Source organism: Acomys russatus, chromosome 15 (genome assembly GCF_903995435.1).
Source record: "Acomys russatus chromosome 15, mAcoRus1.1, whole genome shotgun sequence".
Lineage (NCBI taxonomy): Eukaryota > Metazoa > Chordata > Mammalia > Rodentia > Muridae > Acomys > Acomys russatus.
Genome location: NC_067151.1, coordinates 50,861,117 through 50,885,363, shown reverse-complemented (window position 1 = coordinate 50,885,363; position 24,247 = coordinate 50,861,117).

Here is a 24,247-nt window from a genome sequence, read left to right as displayed (position 1 = left end):
GTATTTTTTGAGTTCACATTTCTTGACTCTTGTTCCTAAACATGCTTGTTATATTAGATCCTATGAGCCTTATCCATGTAAATATCAGGAACATTTCTTGCAGCCTGCATTTTCAAATTACTAAATGATTTTTATGGTTTTTAAAGGATGATTTTTCCATAAATGTGGAACTTGGAGTTCATAAATTATATTTTTTGGGCTGTATTTGTATCTGCAAGCTGGATAATATGTCACTTTTGTGTCTGAAGCCTCTATTATTTCTGATGAGTGGGTGGAAATTCGTGGTACTGTTCCCTGGTATACAATATTTTCTAAGAATTTTTCATATTATCTTTTATTTCCTTTTGAATTTCTTGAATTTGTGTTTTGACTCATTTTTCTCATGCTTAGAAAATTACTCTCAATTTTCTTCTCAGAGTGTTCCAACCTGTCCATGGGTTCTTATTCTGAAACTTTTGTTCTATGTACACTAAACTGGTTTATTCCCTCAATTGCCAGCTGCTTTATTTACTTTTCTTTCAATCTTATTTTCTGTATTATTTATCTAGCATAATTTCTGTGAGCAGAAAAACAATTTTTTCCAGTTATTGTAACTGTCATTTCTAAAATTTTCTCCTTGTTGATGCCACTTCCCTGACAATATTACATGTAATTATGAATACATATAAATAATTGTATCTATTATCATTTAAAGTGTCATAAAATGTAAGGTAATTTTCAAGTGTTGGAAATCACATATATGTCCAAGAACTGGTAAATAGGATAAAACTGTCTGCTATACCTAAAAGCAAAGAAGCAAAGCTATTTCTGATTTGATTCCTATTGACAGATTATTTTATTAGCTATTAGTCATAGTTTCCAAATTCCTGACATATCTAACTTTTTAAATTATTTTGTGATAAACATTGCTCAAGAGACATTATAGGGAGTCAATTACGTGCTCAGTCTTGATGCACACTCATTTCCACTTGCACAGTCAATTACTAGATGGTTACTTCAACTTCAGAGAGACTTTCTTAACATACTTAGGGATGAATTATGAAAAAACTAAAGTGGTTTTTTTTGTGTGCGTGTGTGTGTGTGTGGTGTCTATACTAGTGATAAAGCAAGATAGTGTTAATGATACATTTCCACTGTGGCTCTGTTCTATTATTTTACCTCTTTTGTTTCTACTTCATCCCAAATTCTACTTCCTTTGCTATATGAGAATTTGCAATCCTGTATTATGTATGTGAATCCTAATCCGTAGACTTAGGGCTCTGCAGAAGCCTTACATTTGTTTCCCATCTGAAATTACTCTGTGCAAAACACCTCTCTGGTGGCTTTATCAATAGACTGTAACTGTTTCAGCAATTGCAATTCCATCTTTTTCTCCTCATCCCTGTTTCATCACTGCAGTTCTGGTTAGAGACCAGTTTGTTTATCTAGCAAATTTGTCCTGGAAGAGAGTTAGGTGATTGTGGACCTCAACCTTTCAATTTCCACAAATGTCAAAGCTCACATTTTTGTGCTGTTGAAGGGATGGAAATGCAGGTTATGCAATAATAATGTTTTTTGTCATTTTTATTTTTCATCATTTAGATTAGAGGATGTAGGATATTGTCATATTATGATTTGAAAAAAGTTGATCTTAATGTTCATATGTAATATTGAGTTCTATTAAAGTATATAGGATTCAATTGTGACTACAGAATACAAAATCACTTTCAACCTCAAAAAAAAATGTATATTTCACTTAGGAACCAATGATAAAGATGATGTGTGCTTGTTTTTGTTCTCACAAGGAAACAAATCCATAAATAATGCTTACATTTGTCTAAAATGGATTATATTAATAAAAATCAGCTGCGGATTTTAAAATGCTGTGAGTATTTTTCATTGATTAAAATAAAAAAGGGTATGAGCACAGCAATGCTTTAACAGCTCCTGTTTAACAGTGACAGCCACAAATTAAAAGAGGAACTCAACCCTGCACACAAGTCAAAATTCACTGATGAAACAGTGCAGGCAAAAGCCTTGTTCTCCTTTCTAACCCTGCTTTCAAACACCACAGACAAAGATAAGTATATAATGTTATACAATAAACCAGAATGTCATTTCTATCTTCTACTCATCCTATAATAATTGATACATTTTAGCTTACATAATAAAAAGGTTGCCTTATTCCTTAGTTGAGGGTTTCATAAAAATTTATGTCATTTAAATATAAAACTCATTTTTATGATCAAAGTGTTAACAAATCGGTGTAACATTGAACAGAGAAGTTGACTTGGATTTTTATCTCAGTGTGTTTTAGTAAATATTTGAAAAGAGTGTATGTATAAGGTTCTGGTGTACCTCACATTTTTTAAGTGAACTGAAGACAATCTTTTTTTTTTATTTTATTAATTTATTTATATTACATCTCAATTGTTAGCCCATCGCTTGTATCCTCCCATTCCTCCCTCCCTCCTGCTTCCCCCTACTCCCCTCCCCTGTCTGTGACTGAGGGAGACCTCCTTCCCCTGTATTATGCTCATAGGGTATCGAGTCTCTTCTTGGTAATCTGCTATCCTTCCTCTGAGTGCCACCAGGCCTTCCCATCAAGGGGATGTGGTCAAATATGGGACACCAGAGTTTGTGTGAAAGTCAGACCTCATTCTCCACTCAACGGTAGAGAACGTCCTGTCCATCGGCTAGGTCAGGGTAGGGGTTTGAGGCTTACTGCCTATATTTTCCTTGGCTGGTGCCATAGTTTGAGCAGGACCCCAGGACCCAGGTCCGACCATCCTATTGTTCTTCTTGTAGGTTTCTAGGACCCTCTAGATCCTTCTATTTCCCCAATCTCTTAAGTTACTACCCTAAAGATGCATAAGACATACAACTATCCATTAGTGCTCTGGTCAAAAATTTCCAAACAAAGTTCTCTACTTTGGCAAAGAGTCAATATCCTAACTTAGAATGATAGTCAACATGTGTGTAGAATTTTCTACTACATTTTCTGTAATGAATCTTACAAATGAGACCCCTGGTGATATGACACTGCACGTAATACATCAAGAGTTTGGCATAATTTTAAATTTTATATTCTCTATCACCATGAGTTTGGTGTGACACATGCATCTCAATCTCTCAGTCGTCTCCTTGAGGTACTAGGGTTCTCAATTATTGAATCAGATGATCTGCATCTGAAAAGGGGAGTAATAAAAAAAATGCTGACAGAGGATAACTTACGGCATCATTTGAAATATGGCCAGCTGAAACATGCATCAGAGTATTGTTGAGGGAGAGTGACCAATAACCCAAGTATACTTATCCTACAATGTACTGTAATTATCCTGATACAGCAAATCATTGGGTTTTGTTGTAGATCATTGTGCTGGCTAATTTTATGTCAGCTTCACACAAGCTAGAGGAATAGGAGTAAAGGAAGCCTCAACTGAGAATATTTCCTCCATAAGTTTGGGCTGTAGACAAGCTAGCCTGTTGGGCACTTTCTTTATTCGTGATTTACAGTGCCCAGTCAGTTCTGGGTACATCCAGCACTCCCCTATGGTATCTGCCTCAGCTCCTGACTCCAGGTTTCTGCACTTCTTGAGCTCCTGACTTCATTGGTTTTGATTGTGACTTATTGTGTAGAACTAAGAATACAAACCTTTTCCTCCCCTGGTTGTTTCTGGTCATGGTGTTTCTTCATAGCACTAGTTACTCTAAGTAAGACAATCATAAACACTCTACTATACAAAATGAGCCAGTATTTTTAACTCTCTGCTCTTTGCTATGCATTAAGCTTTCTACAAACTATTGGAAGTGTTTACTTGCAGAGTTGCTGACACTTTACATTATTCATAAAGTTTTCGCATCAAAATTTAAGTAGAAAGGTTCATTTTTCTAAGATGATTTTTGCTTAGTTTTATTTCACACCACTCTACATTTTATGGCACAATATAAAATATCACAGGACAGCAGGATCCATGAATCATTTAGTGTCGTAGAATATATGAACATAATTGTCTTCTTAGACAATAGAAAATACATTTAAAAAACTCTCAGAACTCAATGAGCGTATCGTAAATCCCCAAAATATTTCCTGCTCACAGAAATCTTTATCATGGTGTAATGAGCAATAGAATGCAGATCATGTAATTCAACAATCATCTGCATAAAAAACTGAACTCAGACAAAGATGGTTATTTAATAGAAGGATAACTCCTATTCTTAATACTCAGAATGCTTAATGTTTTATGTGAGTTGGCCCAGTGTATTCCTCTGCTGTAAGATACATTTTGCTTTAAGATTTCTCTGAGTTCACCTACAAGAGATAGGTAATTAAAACTGAACATGCAATGCTTATTCCCTTCATGAATCATACCTCATTGTAATGCACACTTTACATACACATCTGAAGTACATCCACCCTAAGTTTTTATGTTGTATATGAAATAGTGGCTTATATTGCAGGTAGGTAATAACTTTACAAATTGTATGGATATGAATGGCACAAATGTGCTGGCATTCCTTTGTTTTAGAAGTACACAGCAGCCCAATTCATCAAATACCATCATGTTAGAAATCTTCCTCCCCAATTCACCATGAATTTTATTAATAGGCAGAGGTGATGATGGAGTCCAGCTTCTTTGGGTTCCGTGGCCTTGGGGATGGAGATGTGGCCTCAGAGTGAAGAATGAACTCCCAGCTTGCTGCTCAGGAGATGGTAATGAATAGCTTGAGCTTCTCTCCATTTATATCATTTCAAAGTCACAAGGCATACACTTTCACTTGTGTTTCCTCAAATACGTTTCAATAATGTGGACAGTGACTCTCTGAAAGGCTTCTCACATGTTCCCTTCTCATATGCTTTATTTTCCTTAAGCTGATATTTAACTTTATGGCCTCATAGTTAAGCATATCTCTGTGGTCAACGTACTTAACACATTGTATTTTAATCACCTAGCTGGTAGCCTATGTAATGAACTTTACAAGTTTTTATATGAATATACCCTAACAGTATCTATATGTCTGTCCTGCACAACCATAGCCAAGATAAGGAAATTTATTTTGTTGGCACAAGAGCTGCTTGACTGTTGTCCAAAACCTACTGCTTTTTGAGTGCCCAAGGTTCTGGCACCTACAAAGATGAGTTCCTAGTTCCTGAACTAATACCATCATGTTTATGTGTACTCACCAACGTTTCTGATCCATTCTTGCAAGGGCTGTTTTTTGAGTCAGAGAATACTACGTGCCTTTCTAAGAATAGTTATGTGCCTAGAAGGTTATATGATATCTACTTTTGTCTTGCTTAAAATTTTTCTGGGTTTGAGTTGCTTCAGGAATCATTATCTCAATCCCATCATGCATTTTTAATAAATGAACCTTTGAATTCTTAAGCGGTTTTTATCATACATTTGCCTTACTTGTTACAAACAAAGGAAAAGAAAAACCAACCAAGAGCATACATAGTGTTGTGCTAGAGGAAAGGGACCACCCCACAGCCAGTCTCAGGAAAAACAGCCAAGTCTGCAAATTCTGTCAGAGCTGTCCTTGCCAGGTGTGCAAGAGCTTCACCACAGGTGCTTCCCACAAAATAGCCGTCCACAAAGAGAGCCATTCTCGAAACACAAATGCAGTTTCCTGGAACAGAGCCATGGTTTCCACTGGGTGGAAAACAATATCTAAAGATTAAGAAATTTTCAATATGATTTTTGAAATCTAGAGATAATACTTACAGTATCTTGTTTTTATAACAAACAGAACTTCTCAATCTTTGATTAGGTTTGCTTGTTTGTTTGTTTTTCCACTTCTAGAGTCTGAGAACATGAGTAGAATTAGTCAGGAATAAGGTCTCATCTGAGGGATAGCTGAGAGAATTGGAAGTTAAGTCTGGAGTATAAAGCAATATTGTGGGCAAAATTAAATGCCACTGTCTATAATGGATGTGCTCATAAACTGATGATCCCTTTCTACAGATACATTTCTATCCAGGAGCCCAAAATGCATCTCAGTGGCATTGGGTGAAGCATGAATGGTTAGTTTGCTGTTCATACTTTATGGCCTGGAGCCTCTGCCTTCTCTGAGTATCATCTTTCTAATACAGGGTCCATTCTGTTTGGAAATTGTTGAAGAACAACTTGAAATTGATCATGATGACACATTGTAAGAAAATAAATTTGACCAGTAATTGTTGGGAAAAATTATGACTGTTGCTTCATTTACATTCCTAAATTTAGTGCCATCCCTTGTAATAAGGCAATAAGAAGGCTATTTTCTATGGTTAAATTAGATTTTAGTGAGTAATTGATTTTAAATGTGGATTGTCTCTTAAAAATAATAAGATCAAAACAAATGTTAGTTATCTTTCTCTCAGATACACTGACATAATTAAATGATTCCTGATATAATCACGGGGGATTTCAAACAATGAGACACACACTGTAAATTTCAGACATTAAAAAATTACTCTATTATCACAATATTGTGGTTTGGATGAGAATATCTTCCCCTCACAAGCTCATATATTTAAATCCTTGGTCCCATTTGGTACAACCTATTGGAAAGATTAGGAGGTGGGACATTGTTGGAGGAGATGCATCACTAGGGGTAGGCTTTGAGGCTTCAACATCCCGCACCACTCCCAGTTAGCTTTCTCTTCAACTCTGGTTTGTAGATGAGATATAGACTTTCAGCTACTGCGACAATGCCATGTCTGCCTGCTTGCTGTTGTCCTCTCAACAGTCATAATAATGAACTCTAATCCACTAAAACTGTAAGCTCCAAATAAACTCTTTTTTTTCCCCTATGAATTGCATTGGCCATATAATCTCTTGACTTCAATAGAATAGGAACTAAGACACACAAAATTCAAAATAGCATTGAAAGAAGCTTGAAAATTATCAAGAAAAATATTGATTATTTTACAGAGACAAACATAACGATGATCAGGAAAGGCTATTAACCACTCCCACCGTGTCCAGGTTTCAAGTGTTTTTACTTCAGAAGAACTAGAATTAGCAAAAATACAAACAAGTGAAACAGGATGATATGATTAAACCCAGACCTTTGCTACATAAAGAGCAAAAAAAAAAAAAAGCCTTCCTGAAGTCTACCTGAGATATATGGTATGACACTTGATCTGATAGCTAAATTAGCATGCTATAATGTGTTATGAATTGGGACAAGTACTCTGTAAAAGATTATTTTACCTCTTACCTGAATTCATCCTTCTGCATATACTGTGCTGAAAGAATGTATACCTCTGTTTTCACTCACTAGGTGCCAACAAGAGTGATCTGCAATGAAGAAAAAGACAAAACTAGAAAATGTTCATTAATAAGACACTAAAATGCCCAAAATAACATGTTGGAAGCAAAATAAGAATAACCTCAGAGACAACTTCTGGGAAAACAGTTATTGTCAAACGAAATGTAATGTAATCACAAGAGTGCTGTCAATTCCAATTGACTCACATTTAACCAATCCGTAATCAAAGTAGTCACTATGTCTCTCCCTTTTCATGGATCCATTTTTCTTTCTATCTGAAGGGTTCTAGATGTTTCAGTTTATGTTCGTTGTGTTCACTGAAAGTTTTCAGGGTATAATTCTCACTCTAGGGTTACTTCTTTTCATTTTCTCTATGGAGCAATATTAATATACACTCAAGGGCCCTTACTACATACCACAAAATAGGTTAATGGAAAATCTTAGAAAACTTAAGATCTCTATAGCATAAAAAAAAAAAAAAATCAGAGATGAATCTAAAATTTTAGAACAGAAGCATATTCATCCTGAGTACATAAAACAGAGTTTGGAAAACAATTAGGATATTTTAGGGAATATTGTAGGATAAAGACGAGCTGGGTGTGGTGGTGCACGCCTTTAATCCCAGAACTGGAGAGAGGCAGAGGCAGGCAGATCGCTGTGCGTTCAAGGCCCGCCTGGTCCTCAAATCAAGTCCAGGCCAGCCTAGAAAAAGGAAAGAAAGAAAGAAAGAAAGAAAGAAAGAAAGAAAGAAAGAAAGAAAGAGAGAGAGAGAAAAGAATACAACAGAGTAAAATATGTATGCATATGTAAGTGTATGGCTCAACTTTGTCATGGACCCTGACTACTAACATCTTCATGCAACAAAGATAACTTTCATTTTGCCCCAAGTTTTGCCAAAAAAAAAAAAAAAAATACATACCTTGATTCTAATTGTTCATGCCTGATCTCTTTTTCTCTAAAGAACATTTACTTTCAAGCTTGCTTGTAAATTAGCTTGTATCCTCTTTGAGATGTATGATCTTCAATTTCTTTCAAGATTTACAGTCTAGGCACATAGTTCTCAAGCACTTGAAAACTTTATTTTTAGGAAGAAACATGCTATGAAAAGAGCTATTAGCTTAATTGTTTTTCCAGTTCTAAACTTTTCTTGGAATTTTTTTATTTGGGTAGTGGATATATGCATAAAACATATTTAATACAGCTTCCATTTAATAAGTGTACTCTCACTTTGATTCCACTGAGTTGTGTAGATTTTGTGTCTACTTAATATTGGTATATGGTGTTTTCATTAATTTGAAAATTTTTTTTAATTTGAAAATTTTTAATAATAATATTTCTAAAATGTAAAAGGAGGTACGTGCAGTGTCCAAATTTACCTGTTTATACTGTAACAAGAGTCTCCAATAAAGTCTTGCCTAGTTGACTTAATTGTTTTCCTTTGATATTTCATTATGAGATACAAGATTTAACTAATAAAAAACATAACCCTCCTTTATACAAGCAATAAATGGCTGAGCAAGAAATTAGGGAAACAACATTCTTCACAATGGCCAGAAATAATATAAAATATCCAGATATAATTCTAACCAAACAAGTGGGAGATTTATATGACAAGAACTTCAAGTCTCTGAAGAAAGAAACTGCAGAAAATATCAGAAGATGGAAAGATTACCCATACTAATGGATGGTAGGATTAACATAGTAAAAACGGCCATCTTACCAAATGTAATCTACAAATTCAACACAATATCCATCAAAATGCCAAGACAATTCCTTACAGATGTGAAAGAACAATACTCTACTTCGTATAGAAAAACAAAAGGCCAAAGACAGCTAAAGCAATCCTGTGGAATAAAAGAACCTCTGGAAATATTATCATCCCTGACTCCATGTTCTACTACAGAGTTACAGTAACAACAACAAGTTGAGCACACTGATGGGTGCCACAGATGTCATTTCCCTATGAAGCCAAGATACAACTGAGACGCCACTTCCTCCTCACAGGGTAGAACCTGCTGACTTTCCAAACTTAACCCTCGTGCCATAAATTTCAATCGTCGGGAATGGCTTACATGATTTAATTTTAGCTCAATGTAGTTTTCTGGGGGTGGGGGTGCCGTATATAATCTTGCACTCAAAGTATAAAAGGTAAGATGGGAAACTGGCTTAGAAAGAATGTGCATGACAAATGACGATCTGTAACATAGCAGTTGGGGAAAAGCTTAGAGAATAAAATGTTCTAAACTCAAAAAACAAAACAAAAAAAAAAAAACAAACAAACAAACAAAAAAACAAAACAAACTGCATGGTATTGCTATAAAAACAGAAAGGAGGATCAATGGAAACAAACCTAAGACGCAGAAGTAAACTACTACACTTATGGATAGCTGATTTTCCACAGAGGCCAAAATAATACGATGAAAAAAAAAAAAAAAAAAAAAAAAAAACTTCAACAAATGATGCTCATTTAACTTGATATCTGCATGTAAAAGAATGCAAATATATCAATATCTATCATGCACAAAACTGAAGTGCAAGTGCATCAAAGACCTTTAAAAAAAAAACAGACACAGTGAACTTGATAAAAGAGAAATTTGGGAATATCCTTGAATTCATTGGCACATTGGTGTTCCTGAACAGAACACCAATAGTGCAGGCACTAAGATCAACAATTAGTAAACAGGAATTCTTAGATTCCCAGCTGTTTTGTCATGAATGTAGAAGAGTGCCTTATGAATCTCCTTAAGCAGCCTGGGGTTTTATTTTACTTTGTTTCCTTTTAATGATTTGTTTTAATTTTTAAAATTAGTATACTTTACATCCCAATTGTAGCCCTTCCCCCCACTCCTCTCTCCCTGCCTTCACATGCTGGTCCCACCTTCCCTCCCTCATCACACTATCCCTATCCCCTAATCCTCAGAACAACAGGGAGCCCTCCTCCCCAAACATCTGTCTTCAGCTTATCAAGTCTCATCTGGACTGTCTGTATCCTCTTCCTCTATGGCATAGCAAGGTTGCCCTACTATGGGCAAGTGATCCACAAGTGGGCACCAGAGTTCATGTCAGGAGTAGTCCCTATCCTCCATATTATCGAGCCCACAGGAGACTAAAATGCTGATAGCACAATACTAACCACAATTCCTTTTTTAACTAAGATATTTATTAAAAATATTCTTTCCTAACATTTAACCCATTTTATTATGTATTAAAATGTACTGTACATTATCACAATTTTGAACTACAAGTAAAATAACCAATTTCTAAAAACATAAAGAATAAGATTCAGAATTTGAAAAGCGTCTGTAAGGCAAAGCACACCAACAATAGGACAAAGTGGCAGTCTACAGTATGGGAAAGGATTTTACCAACCCCATATCCCATAGAAGGCTAATGTCCAAAATATATAAACAACTCAGGAAACAAGACATAAGGAAAGAAAATCAGTCATTTAAAAATGATGTATGGATAAAAACAGTGAATTCTCACTAGAGAAATATAAAATGGTCAAGAAATACTTAATGAAATGTTCCGAATCCTTAGCCATCAGGAAAATGAAAAATCAAAACAACTCTGAGATTCCATCTTACACCTATCAGGACAGCTATGTAACAAACACAAATAAAAATAGCATGCTGGGGAGGATGTGTAGCAAAGGAAACACTACTCCATTGCTGGTGGGAGTGTAAACTTGTACAGCCACTTTGGAAATCAGTATGATGATTTCTCAGAAAATTTGGAATCCATCTCCCCAAAGACCCAGCTATACCACTTCTGGGAATATGCCCAAAGGACAATTCGTCCTACTAGAATTCAATTAATTAACTATGTTCATAGCAACTTTCTTCATATATCTGTAAACTGGAAATAACCTAGATGTCCCTCAACTGAAGAATAGATAAATGTGGTGCACTTACATAATGGGGTATTATTTAACTGTTAAGAAAATATCATGAAGAAAACCAACAGAATCAACTAACCTGGCCTCATATTGGGTCACGAAGACTGAACTGACAGCCAGAGAGATATAGGTCCTCTGCATAAATGTGACAATTGTGTAGCTTGGTGTTCTTGTAGGACCGCTCACAGTTTGAGTACGGCATGTCTCTGACTCTTTTGCCAGCTTTTGGGACCCGTTTCCAACTGGGTTCCCTCATCTAGCCTTAATATGAGGGCAGGTGCCTAGTCTTACTTCAGGTTGATTGGACAAGTTTTGCTGATAACCATGGGAGTCATTGCCCTTTCTGAAAAGAAAAGGAGTAGATGGGAAAAGGAGCAGAAGGCCTGGGAGAAGAGGGACTGGGATGAGATGGAGGAGGGCAAACCATGGTCAAGTTGTGAAAATGCTAGTAATAAAAAAAGTTGTAACAAAGATTATTATGCTAGATTTGGCTTCATTCTGTGGCTAAGACATGACAGTCTTTCACTAAGTCTAATATGAAAAGACATAGGAGGAAAACATTTTCAGGATGAAAACCATCTTAAGTGTAGGAATTATTTAAAATATACTACACATCTGATATTCTCTATACTTGCTTTTAATCAAGACTTAACAAATATATTTTTTATATATTTGCTCATTTACAGGTACTACTGTACTACTGGTAATCATACACACTTCAGTAACATCAAATACTAGGTCTTTATATTTCTGAGTCACCTGTCATGCTAAGTAATATACTTATAGGCACTGTGTGGCTGTACTTTTAAAATTCCTCCCTGTGGCTGTGACTGTTGAATCTAGCTGAACCTAAGAACCACCGTACAAAACTTGATATTTCCTCCCGTTTCCTCGGAGTCTAGGAGTATATTTTATTATTGGGAATATATTATAAATTTGCTTTTATACTATAATATACTAGAGTAAAGAACATTGTATATCTAAGACAAAAGTATTAATAATAAATTTCACTAATTTGGAGATTATTCCATTCTTTTTTGGTGTTTTGTTTTGTTTTGTTTTTCAGCATGAAAGTGGCCAAAACCAGACTTTATTTTTTTTAATTTTTTTATTAATTTATTCTTGTTACATCTCAATGTTTATGCCATCCCTTGTATTCTCCCATTCTTCCCTCTGTCCCATTTTCCCTATTACTCCCCTCCACTATGACTGTTTCTGAGGGGGATTACCTCCCCCTGTATATTCTCATAGGGTATCAAGTCTCTTCTTGGTAACCTGCTGTCCTTCCTCTGAGTGCCACCAGGTCTCCCCCTCCAGGGGACATGGTCAAATGTGAGGCAGCAGTGTACATGAGAAAGTCATATCCCACTCTCCATTCAACTGTGGAGAATGTTCTGACCATTGGCTATATCTGGGTAGGGGTTTAAAGTTTACTGCCTGTATTGTCCTTGGCTGGTGCCTTACTTTGAGCAGGACCCCTGGGCCCAAATCTGCCTATCATAATGTTCTACTTGTAGGTTTCTCGGACCCTCTGGATCCTTCTACTTTGCTATTCTCCCATGCTTTTCTCATTTAGAGTTCCAATAGGATGACCTCGCCTCTGTCCCAGTTTCCTGGTAAGTGAAGGCTTTCGTGGGACATGGCCCTTGGGCTAGTATGCAGATTCAAGTGAGTATATACCATTTGATTCTTTCTGCTTCTAGGTTAACTCACTCATTATGATCATTTCTAGCTCAATCCACTTGTCCACAAATTTCAGGAATTCCTTGTTTTTAATAGCTGAGTAGTATTCCATAGTGTATATGTACCACAGTTTCTTTATCCATTCTTCTACTGAGGGACACTTAGGCTGTTTCCATGTTCTGGCTATTATGAATAAGGCTGCTATGAACATGGTTGAGCAAATTTTCTTGTTGTGTGCTGGAGCATCTTCTGGGTATATTCCAAGGAGTGGAATAGCTGGGTCTTGAGGAAGCCCTATTCCCATTTTTCTGAGATAGCACCAGATAGATTTCCAAAGTGGCTGTACTAGTTTGCATTCCCACCAGCAATGAAGGAGTGTTCCTCTCTCCCCACATCCTTGCCAGCATGTGGTGTCCCTTGAATTTTTGATCTTAGCCATTCGGATGGGTGTAAGGTGGAATCTCAGAGTTGTTTTGATTTGCATTTCCCTGATGACTAAAGAGGTTGAGCATTTCTTTAAGTGTTTCTCAGCCATTTGATATTCCTCTATTGAGAAGTCTCTGTTTAGTTCCAAGCCCCATTTTTCAATTGGGTTATTTGGGTCGGTGGTGTTTAATTTCTTGAGTTCTTTATATATTTTGGATAATAGACCTTTGTCAGATGTAGGGTTGGTGAAGATCTTTTCCCAGTCTGTAGACTGTCGCTTTGTTCTCTTGACAGTGTCTCCTGCCTTACAGAAGCTTCTCAGCCTCATGAGGTCCCATTTATTAATGGTTGACATTAAGGCCTGGGCCATTGGTGTTCTGTTCAGGAAGTTGTCTCCTGTGCCAATATGTTCCAGGCTCTTCCCCACTTTTTCTTCTAAGGGACTTAGTGTCTCTGATTTTATGTTGAGGTCTTTAATCCACTTTGATTTGAGTTTTGTGCAAGGTGACAAATATGGGTCCAGTTGCATTTTTTTACACATAGTCCTCCAGTTAGACCAGCACCATTTGTTGAAGATACTGTCCTTTTTCCATTGAATGGATTTGGCTTTGTTGTCAAAAATCAAGTGACCAAATGTGTGTGGATTCATATCTGGGTCTTCGACTCGATTCCACTGAACAACCAGCTTGTTGCTGTGCCAGTACCATGCTGCTTTAATTACTATTGCTTTATAGTACAGTTTGAGATCAGGTATGGACAGTCGTCCAGAGCACCTTTTATTGTACCAGATTGTTTTAGCTATTCTGGGTTTTTTGTTTTTCCATATGAAGTTCAGAATTGAACTTTCAATGTCTTTAAAAAATTGTGTACGTATTTTGATAGGGTTGCATTGAACCTGTAGATTGCCTTTGGTAGGATGGCCATTTTTACTATGTTCATTCTCCCGATCCATGAGCAAGGAAGATCATTCCATCTTCTCAGGTCATCTTCAATCTCTTTCTTTAGAGTTTTGAAATTTATTCACACAAGTCCTTCACTTGCTTAGTTAGAGTAACTCCTAGATATTTTATATTGCTTGTGGCTAATGTGAAGGGTGTGGCTTTCCTAATTTCTTCCTCTGCAAGCTTGTCATTTGTGTTTAGGAAGGCTACAGACTTTTTGGTGTTAATTTTGTATCCAGCTAATTTGCTGAAGGTGTTTATCAGCTGTAGGAGTTCTCTCATGGAATTTTGAGGGTCACTTATGTACACTATCATATCATCTGCAAAGAGGGATAATTTGACATGCTCCCTTCCCATTTGGATACCCTTGATCTCCTTTTGGTGTCTTATTGCTCTGGCTAGAACTTCGAGTACTATATTGAAGAGATATGGAGAGAGTGGGCAGCCTTGCCTTGTTCCCGATTTTAGAGGAATTTCCTTGAGTATCTCACCATTAATTTGATTTTGGCTATTGGCTCGCTGTATATAGCCTTTATTATGTTGAGGAAAGTGCCTTGTATCCCTGATCTCTCTAAAACTTTAAACATGAATGGGTGTTAGATTTTATCAACTGCTCTCTCTGCATCTACAGAGATGATTATATGGTTTTTTATTTTCAGTTTGTTTATATGGTGGATTACATTGATGGATTTCCATATATTAAGCCATCCCTGCATGTCTGGCATGAAGCCTACTTGGTCATGATGAATGGTATCTTTGATGTGTTCTTGTATTCGTTTTGCAAGAATTTTATTTAGTATTTTTGCATCAATGTTCATAAGAGAAATTGGTCTGAAATTCTTTCTTTGTTGAGTCTTTGTGAGGTTTAGGTATCAATGAGACTATGGCCTCATAGAATAAATTTGGTGATTTTCCATTCATTTCTCTCTTTTGGAGTAGCTTGAATAGTATCGGTATTAGCTTGCCCTTGAAGGTCTGGTAAAATTCTGCACTGAAACCATCTGGCCCTGGGCTTTTTTTGGTTGGGAGACTATCAATGATTGCTTCTATTTCTGTAGGGGAAATGGGACTATTTAGCTTGTTTATCTGTTCTTCACTAAACTTTGGCAAGTGAAATTGATCAAGAAAATCATTCATTTCCCTTAGATTTTCAAATTTTGTGGCGTATATGCCTTCAAAGTAGGATCTTATGATTCTTTGTATTTCTTCAGTGTCTATTGTTATGTCTCCCTTTTCATTTCTGATTTTGTTGATTTCAATACTGTCTCTCTGCCTTTTAATTAGTTTGGCTAATGGTCTGTCTATCTTATTGATTTTCTCAAAGAACCGGCTCTTGGTTTTGTTGATTCTTTGGACTGTTTTCTTAGTTTCTAATTTGTTAATTTCAGCCCTGAGTTTGATTATTTCCAGACGTCTACTACTCTTGGGTGTTTCTGCTTCTTTTTTTCGTAGGGCTTCCAGTTGTGTCGTTAAGATGCTTATGTGCGATGTTTCCAATTTCTTTTTAAAGGCACTTAGTGCTATGAATTTTCCTCTTAGCACTGCTTTTAATGTATCCCACAAATTTGGGATACAAAATTGTTTCTTCATTTTCACTGAGTTTCAGAAACTCCTTGATTTCTTTCTTTATTTCTTCCCTGACCCAGGTGTCATTTAGCAGAGAGTTGTTTAGTTTCCACGTACGTGTAGGCTTTTTGTTATTTCTGTTGTTGAATTGCAGCCTAAGAGCATGGTGATCTGATAGGATACAAGGTATTATTTCAATCCTCTTGTATCTATTGAGGCTTGCTTTGTGCCTACGATGTGATCAATTTTGGAGAAAGTTCCATGGGGTGCAGAGAAGAAGGTATATTCTTTCTTGTTTGGGTGAAATGTTCTATAGACATCTGTTAGATCCATTTGACCCATGGCATTGGTTAATGATGTTATTTCTCGGCTTAGTTTCTGTTTCAATGACTCAGCCTTCAGTGAGAGTGGGGTGTTGAAGTCTCCCACTATTAGTGTGTGGGGATCGATGTGTGGTTTAAGCTTTTTTAGCAGATCTTTTACAAATGTGGGTGCCCTTGTATTGGGAGCATAGATGTTCAGAATTGTGATGTCATATTGGTTGAGTTTACCTTTGATGAGGATGAAGTGTCCATTCTTTTTGGATGATATATGTTTTATATAATTCCTCAGAAGGTACAGATAATATAATCATAATTAAGCTGCTTTCTATAATAATGTTAATATAAACTCTATTTCTTTGCATTAGCTTATATGTGTAATATATAAATCTCATTACTGTCCATTTAATTTAAACAATTTTTGTTTACCAGGGTCAGTCTAAAAATAACATAGGTGTTGAAGAAGGAGAAGATTACAATAACATTTGGCTTGGATATCAATTTGCACACTTTTGCCTGGAAAATGCTATCAAAATGAGCCTACACACATCCAACAGTGTGGATAATAAAAGCAGTTAAATGACCAGAAAAAATACTGGGAGGGATAATTAATCCCCTAAAGAAGCATCTTTTTGCTTTCATCATTGTCTCTGTTCACGTCTGTTTCAATATGTATAAATATGCCTTTTACATGATGTTAAGACAACAGAATTTGTTGTTTACTCTGGAGAGTCCCTCAGCTTGTCAATAATTTTCTTCTGAGATCTTAATGAGAGGCTTTAAATTTCAGTGAAGAATGTTTTTCCTTAGGGGAGCTTATGAAGAGCTTACCGCAATTCACTCCTAGACAGTATTTCAGAGCACCACTGTGACAGAATTGCCACTAAGTAATTTTACCAAAGAATTATGTAACAGCATACTGCTGTAGAGAATTGTACTGATCTTAATAGTAGGAACAGACTAATATCAATCTTCAAATATATTAGCACAATACTACTATGTTGTTGAAATGCAGATGCTACTTTTACTAATTCCCTTTAATCAATATTTCAAAGAAAATTAATTAAGCTAAGAACCTCGTTGATATTATTGTAAACTATACTATGATATAAATTTTTATATTCATAAAATTTTTGTTTGTACTACCTTAACTCACTTGTACCCAGGTAAACATTGTAAGGATAAAGTAAAATATTAAGAATATATTTTTGAGTGCTCACTTGAAAATAATTGAAACATAATATTGCATCTGAGTAATTATATGCAATAATAGGATTTAATCATACCATGCATTTCTTTCACACTTTAAGTATTTAAATCATTGTGTTAGTTCTGCATTTCCTTTCTATGCACCAAATAATGCCAAAGTAGTAGAAGAGGAAAACTGACTTGATCGTAAGAACTTTTTTATAATATGTCATACTATGACATATGACATATATGACATATTTATATATCATAACACAATTCAAGCACTAACTCTTGTATTATTTAACAATTAAATTTGAGCTTATGTAAATGTAAGTAAGCACACATTAAGCACAGCAGTAACAAAAATGGGTTCTCAAAGAAGTTTATGAAATTCTGTCCAGAGATATGATGGATAGTGTCTACATGTCTACCTCACCTTTTAACAATTAGCCACTGTTCATTTCGTCTCTTTATACCACTTCCTATCATGTGAGGAAAAACTGATAGTGTTTTAACTGGAGAGAAGCCTCAAGTTACATTGCATGACCAAAATTACATAGGTATATATTTTATGGATTTTCTAGTTATTCAATGCTAGACTTCAACATATGCTATGTAAATGGGGTGATTACTGATATCTCTGTATCTTCCACCTGCTGAGATTATATTTGTGAGTGCTGTTGACCAAATGAAGGCCTTGTGCATGTTAGAAAAGCACTCTACCAACTTAGTTCCAGTCCTACCATGTTTTTACAAACTTTTGAAGTAGAAAAAACAAAAAACAAACCCAGGATAGCCTCAGAATACAAAGCTCTAATGATAGGTGCTGACTAGAAATAAAAAGTAAGAGTAAGAGCTTTCAGTGGTAAATAAACATGAATTGGTGAGCAATACAGAGGTACCAATTTGTCATCACTTATTTTCCATGATACATTTTAGTTCTTTATATGTCAGTTTTCTTTAAATATTTTTACACATGATGATAAAATATTCATTCTTCTTTTTAAGCATAGAGCAAATGCATAACAAAACTGAAGCAACAGATGAATGCCCTGGCTAGTCAGGGTTTGATCTTGACACTCTTTTGCCTGCTATGTGTCTGGTAATATTTCTGGTTTTTCTCTGTTTCCTTCATCATCAAAATTTCTCTAGCCTTAATTTGCACACAAATGTGGAAGAGAGCATAAATCCTACCTTAAGAGAGCTCAAAATAGAGCTCTCAGTGGGCTGGCTTAATTTGCCTTTCATCTGTAAATCATGAGTTAGACTCTGCTAACACCTCCATAAAGATTAAGCTGCATGGGGAATGTATTGTTCCTGACACAGAAGCTTGGGGCAGCCTGACTTCAGATGCAGCTGGTTCTGGAGAATAAAATAGTGACATTTAAACTAATACATTTCCCTTTTCATCTACTGACTATGGTTTCTTTGCATTTTGTTCATTCTTTTCTACCATACAGGAGGCTCCATCATGCCAGGGAAGCAGGTGACAATTACTGGCATATGTATTTATCTTAAAAGAAAACCTACACCTTCCCATGTCCTGATCACCTGAACATATGGTGTGAAAAATCCTCTGTAGTGACTTCATATGCTGATGAGGGATAGTTGCCAGGCAAAGAAATGAACAGGGTCCCAGTTATAGGACCACAGAGGCCCTGCTGCAGAGAGCAGACTGTGATAGCTGAATTCTGGGTATGAAATAAGTTTCACACTCTAACCATAGAGAAAGGAAGGGTATTTGACCACATAGATATATTTACTATGGTTTAAACTTTATAAAACTCTCTCTATATATATTTATATATATATGTGTGTATACACACACACACACACACACACACACACACACACACACAAACACACATATGGCACCCCATAAAAACGTATGAACTAAATTTCCCAGTGGAGAAAGCTATACTAGCATTAAACAATTGTAAGTATTATTAATTGGTATCAAAAGCTGGGAAATTTAGTTTCTGATCTAAATTTTCTTCAAATTCTTTAATAGACATTCATGCTGTTAATTCACAAGACTATCTGCTATCGTGCTGGCTGATCTGATCTGCCTCTAGGTTTCTTAGCTACCTCTGACATCATTATCTTCCACCCTCCACCAAGTGTGTGCTAGAGGCACCATATGTAAAAGGACCAATGGGCCACCTGTCTCTCTCTTGCATTCTCACTTCCTTGGCTTCCTCTTTCTCTCTCTGTCTCCCTAGGTGGTGCCCCCTTACCTTTCTTTCTCTCTTCCATTGTCTCTCAGTCTCTGCCTCTGCCTTTATGCTCCTAACTCCTCTCCCCTTCCCTTCCCACAAATAAATCTCTCCATATCATAGATGGTGCAACAGTGGCATCTCGTTCTCCATGACAACACATGCCCCAGCTTGTCATTAGATCGAACTTCTTTATATAATTCTTTTGGGATGCATGAACAGATCACTTGCTGCTATCAACACAAAAGATAAGAATGTGGTCAGATAGATTCTGTGACCATCAAAAGAGATTTCTACATGGTGTGGTTATCTGCCTTCCTACCAAAATACTGTAAAGATGCCCTTGTTGTAGGATTTTCTTCTATTCAATTACTATGAAACTTCATCAAACTGTTAGCGTGATGGAAGGTGGGATTTAGGATATCCGTAATTCATCTTCTCAACTATGGTGAGTAATGTTTGCCTCCCAAATAACTCAATTTTTGATATGCTTCATTGATGTAATACATATGTATATACACTCATTTATTGTAGTTTTATGGGTCTACTTAATCTTTTGATGCATAAGCTTTATATTTTACAGCTATAAATATAATATTACAGTTAACTAAAACCTGTGAGTATTTTTCTTGTTTGTGCTAATAGCTATAAACTTTGAAATCTATAGGTAGATCAGAAGGTCACGAGATTAAAATGTTTCTAAACATCTATCATAATAAGTAGACATCACCTCCAGGTAATTTCCTTTTTAATGATGTGAAAATACAACACGATCTTACCTTAAACATGCTTGTTTGAGAAGATGTATGTAATCAAACTCAACAGTCAAAATCACAGTGCACTCTAACAGCTATGACACGATAGATCCAAATAGTTAGTTGTAGTTGTTAAGGGAGAAAGTTGACCAGTTAAAGCCTAGTATCTCACAAGTGTCAGACATTGCATTTTAGCTAACGCTTTGCAGATATGAGTAGCTACCAGGATTTCAGACTTCTGAGATTTCAATGCAGTCGTTTTCATTCCACTGTGAAATCTGCTTACTTATCCAGAACAATTTGAAAATCCAGAGACCTTGATAAAATCCTTTCTCTCTGGTCTCTTTTTAGAGTTGCATATAAATTCTGAGCTACTGTGATATTTTGTTTTATGTTGTTTTATGTGGATCAAACAGGTGCATCCCACTGAGCTCTTCGATTACATCTTGATAAAAACTGAGAGTTCTTCACCGCTATACTTCAGGCCACAGGTAATTTCCTTTGAATCCTTGTAGAGTCCAGCAATTTTACACTCTTCACTTGAGGGAGCCACTTCTGATGTTAAAACAAAACAAAAATAAAGTACTAAGAAAGGATCCAGTGCCTGCCTTGTTTTTCAAAGGTACTTCCATCCACAGCCTGCTTTAATCAAACATTAAACAACTGTAATTTCTAAAAGGAAGGTACCAATCAAATATTTTCTAAAGCCTTTGTTTTGATAGCCCTATTCATCCACTAAAGTTTGCCTTATATCATTTGGTATAAAGAGGACAAACAAACAAGAAATCCAATTAGATTGACTACATTAACTGTACCCATAAGATATAGTGTTCATTGGCAAAGAACATGGAAATTTGTTTCCACTTGCCTCTATAAGCATGTCATCGAACAAGCATGACCTGGCGGCACCTACCTTTAATTCCAGTGCTCTAGAGGCAGAGTCAGCCAGATCTCTGTGAGTTCAACATCAGACTGATCGACAGAGCAAGTTCCACTGCAGACAGGGCCACACACGGAGGAAACCTGTCTCAAAAATTAAATAAATAAATAAAAATAACCAAAAAACAAAAACAAAAGAATACACAGAAACAAAAACCAACAATAACAAAGGAAAAAAAAAAAAAAAGAAGCATGCATTCATCTGTGAATGAATATAAAATAGGTACCAATACTAACCATATTCTATATTATTGTGGTTTGTGACAAGGTAAAGCATGATGGGTATACATGTTTATTGTGAAATACTGCTTGCTATGTGGCTTTCCTTTTATTTATTTATTTATTTTCAATATAGCATTTTTGTTGATTTTCTGGGATTTCACATCATACAACCTGATCACACTCACTTTCGCTTTCTAATCCTTCCATATCTGCCTTCCTTCCCAAAAGTAGGAACAATAAAAAAATACAATAGAAAAATAGTCAAACTCATGTTATCCATATACACACTGAAGCATGGTCAAACGCTTAGGGCCAGCCCATAAAATAGCACTTCCTCACCCCCACCAGCAGTCTTCAGTTGTGGAGAGCTGTGCATCAGTATCCCCATCACACTTTTAGGAGATCTTTTCAGTGGCTTCCTGTATAAACTATTACTTTTTGAAGGGAGGAGTTGGTGGAACAGGAGTTGTCACAGAAGCCTTCTATCTCCCTCCCTCTCGGCTATGCATCTGTAAGCATATATATATCAAAGCAAAGTAGCCTTCTTGCTCTGCACAGTGGTGGCACAGATCATATGCCTCCACATAGTTGATGGCAATAAGCAGACCAGACACACAGTTCCTGGCTACAGTAGGACCTTGAACCAAGAAAAGGTCCTCAGAGGTGGCAGGGAACAGGGATATCAACATGGCTTCAGGCTGCAGCACAGCCCATGGATATCTGCATGGGACAAAATCATCAACATCCTCCCTCCACTGGCAAGTGATGCCTATGGCTGGCTTCTACCAAGCCTGCCTAGTGGTGTGGCATAGCCTGTATGCTATGTGACTTTCTTATAGTAGAGAAAAAATACTGAACATATTGTTGAACAATTGTACTTTCTTGTCCTCCAGAGAAATTTGCAAATTTTCTTGGCTTTTAGGGCCAAGGTCCTTTACACTCAGCAATTGATTTATGACCAGTTAAGATACAAAACAAACCTAAGTATTTGTTTTTATGCAGAAGAGTTAACTTGTGTTCATAGTTTTCCTTTGAATCCTTGCAATTCTTTGTGCTTACATACCAGGATGGTGATTAAGAAGATGCTCATTCATCCACATAATAATGCTCTGTGTGCATTATTTCTGAATAACAGTGAAAGATTAATTCTGCTCCAACCAGATGAAGAGACTTACATTCTTTTCTTCTGGACACGTACTTAATTAAAAGAAAAGCTAATAAAAATAATTGATGTTTACCAAATGTTTATCAGACATCAAGTATAATGCCATAAATATCTGTGGAAGGATGCACGTTGGAGTTAGACAGTCTCATATTGGTTCTAATCAGTGTGATGACCTCAGCCAAACAGCCTCTTTTGTGCAATTGATATGAAAACTGCAAATAACATGAGTGACTTTTAGTGATTTCTGTAATAGTTAAATTGACATGCAAATCAGTAAAATACCTGCTGTCATTACACCATTACTTTGTTTATTCTTCTTAAAAAGCTTAATCCTTTCAACCACTGGCAACATGCTAGTTGTCAGGAAACAAAACAAAACTGCTTCCATGTTGGGACCAGAAAACTAGAAGCCCTCTTTTGCGGGATTTCAGTCTCACAGATAATGGAATTTTAAAATAGACTCAGAAGGAAGCTTGAGATCAATTTTGGATTTTGAGAGAAAAACAACAGAACTAGAGAGCTGTAATTACAAGTACTACCATGAAGAGGTACGTTGACAAGAAGAGAGGGAAAGCTAGGCATTTGGGATCTGAGATAAAAAACACAGGCAATATCACCCTTGGAAATCTCTAAGCACCTGCCTGGGGTATGGTGAGAGAAAGAGTATCAATAGCCATAATGTCAGAGTAAGCAGGCTTAGAATTTGGTCACTGCCTGAAGAAGGCAGAAAACGATTTGATACGGGAAAAGATACTGTTTTGAGTTACAATGCAGCACACTTTGTTGCCAAGTATAGTGACCAAGGGTCTCCTGGCATATTGTTGAAACAAAAATAAAGCTAGTATGTCAAACTGTAAGAGACAGTTTATTCTGTATTCTGGTGCAAAAAGAAAATCTTTGCTTATAGGCCTCAAATTTTATCTGATTATATTCGTAGTATCTGAGTACTTAGAAATTCGAGTTTTTTCATACATTCAGAAGAAAGCTAAAAGTTACCAAGAACTCAGGTCAAACAGTAGGTAGACAATGAACAGCAATTAAATGGAATTTAGCCCATATAGGCTAAATAATTTGACTTCAAACCTGTAACATTCTCTTTCACTAAAATCAGAGAAGTTCTATTAAATAAATTAGCCAAGTAAATTGTTTAACAAAGATGTGCCCTTTTTCAGATGAACTCAGTTCACAATATGTAGACATGCATCTCACTAAGGGGATAGTCATTCCATGGTTTTCATCATTTCTTCAGGTAAATCAGCTTTCACGACTAGTTTCTGTTGTCCAGGGGATAGAATGGCATATTTGCATTGTTTTTTTTTCTCTGTTTTGAAACTGGATCTCACTGTAGCTTAGGCTGCCTCAAAGCTTACTATTTTTACCAGAGTGAACTCTAACTTGTAAGTGATTCTCCAGGTTCAGCCTCCAGAATTACAGAATTGCAAGCTACGGCCACACTTCCTTACTTCTTTACTTTGCATTCTTTATTCTGGATTAAGTCAGAGTAGAGGACCTGTAGTAGGAATTTATGATTTTTAAACTCTTGGGCAGGGCAGAGTGCCATGTTCCCACGCAGGGCCTGAGATATAATTCAGTTCTTATTCTTTACACCCCAAATCAAGTGAAAATAAAGCCTGAAGAAAATTAAAGAAAAACTTCTACTTTCCTAGAAGGAAAAGCTTTTCCTTAATG